This window comes from Petaurus breviceps, unplaced genomic scaffold (assembly GCF_028583685.1).
Source record: "Petaurus breviceps papuanus isolate PSGF00001 unplaced genomic scaffold, PetGlider_PUasm1.0 188, whole genome shotgun sequence".
Lineage (NCBI taxonomy): Eukaryota > Metazoa > Chordata > Mammalia > Diprotodontia > Petauridae > Petaurus > Petaurus breviceps.
Genome location: NW_027185804.1, coordinates 24,322,614 through 24,330,495, shown reverse-complemented (window position 1 = coordinate 24,330,495; position 7,882 = coordinate 24,322,614).

The window sequence follows — 7,882 nt, the reverse complement described above, 5'->3', positions numbered from 1 at the left end:
CTTGTGTTCCTTTCCTTCCTTCCTTCCTTCCTTCCTTCCTTCCTTCCTTCCTTCCTTCCTTCCTTCCTTCCTTCCTTCCTTCCTTCCTTCCTTTGGGTTTTCTTGCAGGAAGACTAAATACCATAATACACTTCATAAACTTGAAATGCCATATAAATTTCAGCTATTGCCAGTGATCTCTCAGGTCTTCTACAACTTCAGGTCTATGATCTTCCAAGTCATCGGGCACGCAAGCTTGGGGAACCACCTGCACTCCCTGAGCCCCAATTTCCTTTTCTGTAAAATGGGGGAAGTTGGACTAGACCAAGGATTCCTACCCTTTTGTGTGTCTTGTCTGTCTTTGGCAGTCGGTCTGGTGAAGCCTATGGCCACCTTCCCTGATTAATGCTTTAGATGAATAAAACAAAATATACAGAATGAAGAAGGAAACCTATTAGACCAAAGCACAGGGGTCAAAAGTTTTTGGTTTTGGGGCGGCTAGGTGGAGCAGTGAATAAAGCACCAGCCCTGAAGTCAGGAGGACCTGAGTTCAAATCAGGCCTCAGACACTTAACACAAAAACAAGCCATGTGACCTTGGGCAAGTCACTTAAACCCAATTGCCCTCCAAAAAAGCAAAAAAAAAAAGTTTTTTATTTTGTTTTCAAGTTTACAGGCTTAGATTAAAAACCACTGACCTAGAAGGTTTCTACGATTCCTTCCAGGGGTAAAAACCACAAGGCCAAGCCTTGTCACCCATACCACAACCCTCTTCCCCAACTGAGGCGGCCTTCCTTGGGAGAGGGTAAACTCCCCAATGATGCAGCAGCAGAAAGCATGTACTTCCATTGTGTTCACAATTGTTATCTCCTTTGGTCTTTACAACAACCGTAGGAGATAGGGGCTATTTGTTTTTGTTTTTTAATTTTTATTTATTTTGAACTTCAATACAAAAAAATTTTTTTCGATGTACACAGCACAACATAAGAAGAGGATAAAACCATGAATTTCCATTTCATGCTGTTTACTTTTTTTTGGAAAAAACTACATAATAAATACCACACATTCTTTTCAAAGCTGCCCTGATCTGTGCCTCCTGCTGAGTTTTCTTTCGTTCTCTGCTGTGTATTTTTTTCTCCCTCCCTCCCTATGCCACCATAGAAAAGGCTACCATTAGACACAAATTTGTGTGTATGTATTCATAAAGCCACACTATCCATCCTCCTAATTATCAGTTCTTTCCCTTGAGGTGGATAGCATCTTTCTTCATAGGTCCTTTGTAGTTCATTTGAGTATTTATTATACTCAAAATAATGAGTCATTCAAAGTTGTTCTTAGAACAATATTGTCGATACTGTTGGACAGCATTCTCTTGGTTCTGCTCATTTCACACTTCATTATTTCATGCAAATCTTCCATGTTTTTCTAGAATCAACCAGTTCATACTTTCTTATGGCATAGCAGTATTCCATCACGATCATATACCACAACTAGTTTAGCCATTCCCCAGTTGGAGATCCCCTTAGTTTCCAGTTCTTTGTCACTACAAAGACAGCTGCTAGAAATATTTTAGAACATATTAGTTCTTTTCCTTTTCCCTTAATCACCTTGGGAAACAGATGGAATAGTGGAGTTGCTGCATAAAGAGTATACACAGTTTTTATAACTCTTTAGGCATAATTCTAGACTGTTTTTCAATATGGTTGGATCAGTTCACAACTCCACAGTGAATTAGGGTCCCAATTTTTTCACATCCCTTCCAACATTTATTGCTCTCTCCTATCATTTTAGCCACTCTGATATGTTTAAGAGCTATCTCAATCAATCTCAAGCATTTCTCTAATCAATAGTGATTTAGAGCATTTTTTCCCATGTGACTATATATAGTTTTAATTTCTTCATCAAAAAACTGCCTGTTCATATCCTTTGATTCATCAATTGGGGAATGACTAATATTCTTATAAATTTGACAAAGTTCTTTATATACTTGAGATATGAGGTCTTTTCCTGAGAAACTATATAACTTGTATCCCAATTTTCTGTTTTCTTTCTAATCTTGGCTACATTGGTTTTATTTATACAAAAACTTTTCAATTGTATGTAACCAAAATTATTCATTTTATACCTCACAATGCTCTTTCTCCTGTTTATTCATCATTGTTCTATCCATAAGTCTGATGGGTAATATTTTGTGTTCTTCTAAATTTCTTTTATATCTCCCTTTTTATCTAGTTCATGTATTCATTGTGACCTCATCTTGGTAAAAGGTGTAAGATATTGGTCTATGCCCAAATCTCTGCTAGACTTCTTTCCAACTTTCCCAATAATAATTTTTTTTTTTACCAAAAAATGAATTCTTATCCCCAAAGCTTAAATCTTTACATTTTTCAAACACAAGGTTACTATAATTATTTGCTATTGAATATTGTATGTCTCTTCTGTTCCACTGATCTACCTTTCCATTTCTTAACCAGTACCAGGGAGTTTTGATAATTACTGCCTTATAGTATAATTTAAGATCTGGTACTGAGGTAAATGTTGTTGTTATCCCCATTTCATTTTTTAAATTTTTTTTTTTTGCAGGGGGGAAGGCAGGAAAATTGGTGTTAATTGACTTTCCCAAGGTCACATGGCTAGTATTAAGTGTCTGAGGCTAGATTTGAACTCAGCTCCTCCTGACTCCAGGGCCGGTGCTCTATTCACTATGCCACCTAGCCGCCCCATTCCCATTTTATAAGTGAAGAAACTAAGGCAAACAGAGATAAGTGACATGCCTCTAGTTTATAGGTACCAAGGCTGAAGTCCTGGAAGATGCACTGCCTAAATACATTGGTACAGAGAGTCAACACAGCACGAGGGAGCTTTAGATTTAGTTTTATGAAAAATTTGGAATTCTAGTTTTCAGAACCCTTTTCTTCCTTCCTTCCCTCTATCTGTCCTTCCTGCCTTCTTTCCCTCTGTTCTTCCTTCTTTCCTTCCTTTCCTCTGTCCATCCTTCCTGCCTTCCTTCCCTCTGTCTGTCCTTTCTTCCTTTCTTTCTTCCTTCCTTTCTTCCTTCCTTCCCTCCAACCTTTTCTTTCTTCCTTCCACCCATCCCTATTGTGAGTTCATGAGAGCCAGAGCTGAGCTCTAGGACCAGGAGATGTGAAGGAGCTCTTTGAAATCACCCAAACAAGAATTATCTCAATTGCAAAAACCCCAACTTCCTGTTTCTAAGAAATTGAGCTTGGGAAAAGGAAGAAATTTCAAGAGGCTTGCTATAACCATGGGGAATTGGGAGGAAGAGGAAGGGTGTACTTCCCACTCTAGTTCTGGAAGGCACATGGAAAGGAACTGGTAGGTGGGATGCAGATTTGCATTAGTATACAGCAGCAGAATGGGGCACTTTCCCCAAAACAGGCCAGAACACTTCTATCAAGTCAGGCTTCCAGGCAGAGTGAATAAGGACCTAGGCTATGTTCCCTACAACCTTCTTCCTTTTCCTCCCTTGCCCTTTCAGAGATCATTTGTTAACTTACGTCCTACAGACTAAGTCCTAGTCTACTGTAAGCCCTGGGCCTCATAGAAAAGCTAGAATATTCAAAATAGCTTGAGATTTCAGATTACATTAAGATCTAAAAGGGGGGAAGGAAGGAAAGAAGGAAGGAAGGAAGGAAGGAAGGAAGGAAGGAAGGAAGGAAGGAAGGAAGGAAGGAAGGAAGGAAGGAAGGAAGGAAGGAAGGAAGGGGAGGAAACATTTATTAAGAGCTTACCATGTACCAGGCATTGTGCTAAGTGCTTTATAAATATTCTCATTTGATACTTCCAACAACCCAGAGAGGTAGGTGCTATTATTATCTCCACCACTTTATAGAGTTGAGGAAACTGAGGCAGGTAAAGGTTAAGTGACTTATCCAGGGTCACACAACTAGTAAGTGCCTGAGGCTGGATTCAAACTCAGGTCTACTTTTGTCCAGGCTCAACACTGTATCCACTGTCACACCAGCTACCTTTATGCTTTAGGTCAAATCCATAGTGTAATTAAAGAGATTCAGAGGACTCTAGAGATCAGCTCCCCCAGCCCCAAACTCCTAACACTCTTTGGCTCTGGAAGCATAGGTAAGTACTTTCAACTGCCATCCTCAATTTCCTCATCTGTAAAATGGGGCAATAAATATGCATAGTACTTCCTTCCTTCACAGAGTCGTAATGATTAATTCATTCATTCAGCCATTCAATAAGCATTTTTAAGAGTCTTCTATGGGCCAGCTACTAAGATACAAAAACAAATATAGAACATTTCTTGCACTTAAGGAACTTACATTCAATTGGGGGAAAACAATGTTCACACAGATAATTAAATATTAAGTACATGCAAAAAAGATGCAAAGCAACTGGGGGGAGCAGTGCTGAAGCTGGAGAATCAGTGGGTGATGCTTGAACTGAACCTTGAAAGAAAGTCGGGATTCTATGAAATAAGGGAAGTGGGAGTACAAAGGTGTGGAGGTGGGAAACGAAATACCAAGTATGAGAAGAGAGAAGAGGAGAGGAATGCTCATGAAGAGGGATTCAATTTATGATCAACTTTGAACCAAAGAGTTTATATTTTATCCTTGAGACAAAAGAGAACCTCTAGAAACTCTAAGTTCTAGAGCAGGGTAGTGGCATGGTCAGGCTTTGGGGAGAAGTCCATCCATTTGGAAGCAGTATGGAAGATGAATTAGAAGAGGGAGAAACTGGAGCCAGGGTGAGCAATTAGAAGTCTATTGCAGTAGTAGGAAGGAAAGAAAGAAGCATTTATAAATTGGCTACTCTAGCCCAGGCACTGTGGAGAAGCACCTAGACAATGTTATCTCATTTGATCCTTTGAGGTAGGTACTATCATTATCTCCATTTATTTTTCCTCATTTCAGCTTAACTAATGAAGAAATTGAGGCAAACCGAGTTAAGTGACTTATCCAAGGTCATACAGCTTGTGTCTGAGGTTGGCTTTGAACTCAGGTCTTCCTGACTCCAGGCCTAGTGCTCCATCTACTGAGGCCCCTAGTTGTCCATACAGAAGACAAGGCATTTCATAAACTCCAAAATGTGATATAAATGTCAGCAATTATAATGATTTAGTCACTGTGTCATAGGATTCAAAGTTGAAAGGGACCTTAGAGGTCTGCTGTCTAGTCTATTGTTGCTCAGTAGTGTCTAAGTCTTTGTGACACCATCTTGGCAAAGATACTGGAATGGTTTGGCATTTCCTTCTCCAGCTCATTTCACAGACGAGGAAACTCAGGCAAACAGGGGTATATGACTTGTCCAGGGTCACACAGTTAGCAAGTGTCTAAGGCTAGACTTGAACTCAGGTCCTGACTCCAGGCCCTAAGCTCTTCCTACTGTACCACGTAGCTGCCTATATCTAGCTTAGCGGTGTCAAACGCAAAAAGAAATGGAATTTCTGTGGCTGCATATTGCCTTAGAAAACCACAAACTAACATTAACTATGTTGGGTTATATTTTTATTTGTTTTGTGAAATATTTCCAAATCCCCATGCATGTTTGACACCTTCAACCATTTTAATCCGTGTTAGCCATTTCAATCATTTTACAAATGAGGAAACTGAGGACCAGGGAAGTATACTTATCCAAGCCCTGGTTCCTTCATTCTCCGGCAGAGAAAAGGACGACCTGGGAAAGCAAAGGGGTTTGCCTGAGTGTGTCCATGGATGGCGGCAGAGGTAGGACTAGAATGGAGTTTCCCTGCCCGGCAGCAGCATTGTAGAAAGGATGCCTGCAGGCAGAAGAGACCCCAAGTTCTAATCCTGACTCTGATGTTTACTTGTAAAGTCTCTCCCCTCCATTTGTTCACCCATAAAATGGGAATCACATGCCCGGCACTATCCACCTCACCGTCCCCATTGCTCCAGAAAAAAATGTTTTGCAAACCATAAGACACTCAGGGGGGTGGGAAAGGGGGGGTGGGGGGCCTGCCAGAAAGAAAATATGAAGATCTCCAAGGATAAATAGTAAGGACGAAGAGAATGAAGGTATTTTACCCCATGAGCTTAAAGATGAACTGCCCGAAGTACGCCTTTCCTCGAGGCATTGTACTGTTATAAATGTAACACGATGATGGAAGTCTCATCCCCTTTGTGCTGTTTTCTCTAGTCCTGTGGGGTGTAAGCCTGAACAACAGGTGATGTATGCAGGGAGTAAGAATGAGCTAGTTCAAACAGCTGTAATAACTAAAATATAGTAAGAAATACCCGACGATCTAACTGAAGAATGGTTAGGTGAGAAACTTGGATTTTTCCACTCAAGCAAACGTCCTGTTATTCTTCACTATTTATGTACTAACCTGACTATACTGGAACCAGACCTAAATACTTATTTATGCCTAAAAATGCACTGTTATTAACAATTTTGCTTCCTGCAGCAAATATAAATCTTCAGTTGTGCAAAGTTTGTACAAAGTAGGAGATTCTTCTTATAGTGATGAAATTTTAAGTGTTTCCTCATCTTTGTGCTTGTTTAGTGGAAGACTTCTGCAGGGAATTTTCACACTCTTGTGACTACTTTCTATAACTTCTGATTCAGAATTTGTTATTTTTAGATACCATTGGAAAATGGAAAGTGGGTAGTACCTTCTTTTGACAAATAATGGATATTAACATAATGTTACTTGTCAGATATGCAAAACATGTTTAAAGGCTTGAATGACCCAAATTTGAGCCCATAAGTAATATCACTTTCCAGCAGGGGTGAGGTCTAAAGTTCCCCATCCCTGTTTTAGAGTATCATGTACTGGAACTCAAAATCTTGTGAAAGTGAATGTTGAAAACTAAAATAGATAAACTGAAATGTAAAGTATCATGTATTCTAATTCCTTTTTCATTAATTCTGGAACTTATTTACTTTACTACACTTTTCTTCCATAACTTCCAATATTCACAACTATCAAATGATATTCGGGCCTATGGAGTTATAAACTTGAATATTTCTTGATATTACATGAATGTTCATCATTTTAAACCCATTAATAGCCTTTGATAATAAGCCTTTGATTTGTTACCTTTAAAATTAATCTTGAGAGTTTTACACTAACAGTAATCCAGATTTGGTGAAATGAATACTTTTGTAAAGGGTCTAAGTAAAATGTTTTGTAGTACCTAATTCTATAGCTGAAATTTGTAATAAAACCAACTTAATTTCTGTAAAAAAAAAAGACATTTTAGAAATATAAATTATTATTCCACTGAGGCAATGTGAATTTCTTTTTTGTTGAATAAGAAATTATTCCTGTTTCTTTCTCCCACATAAATATGACTTCAGGGGACAGTCCAAGTTGACTCTGAGACTTCTTCTCTCCCCAGTCAGGTAAGAGGTGGGGTTGAGTCAAAGTAGACCTGAAATTTTCATCAAGTTCATGACTTTTGGATGGGATCGACACACTCTACCTAGTATGAATACATTGTTTATTTTTCTTTCTTTCTTTTTTTAATATTTACAGTCGGAAAGACTTTGCTTACTGAGTGACTTAACCAAATAGTAAAGGAGAGAACAGTTTTGTGTTATTTAACCTCCCTGTAAATGTCACCTGTCCTTTCCATCATTGGAGATTCCAAAGGTGACACCCTTGCTGGTAGCTCTCACCCCATGCCCACCCCACACCCAAACCTCTTCTTGGCTCTCTGTCCTTCCATAGCCTGCAAATGCATGGATTTTTATTTTTATTTTTTTATGATAGGGCAAAGGAAAGGAAAGGAGGGAGGCAAGGAAAAGGGGAAAAGCCACGAGAGAGAGGAAAAGAAAGCAAGAGGCAGGAATGGAGGCAGAGAAAGAGAAGCAAATACTTGCTCCCTTTGAGACACTGTGCTAGACTGTTATTTAGTTGTTTTCAGTCATGTCTGACTCTTTGGGACACATTTGGGGTTTTC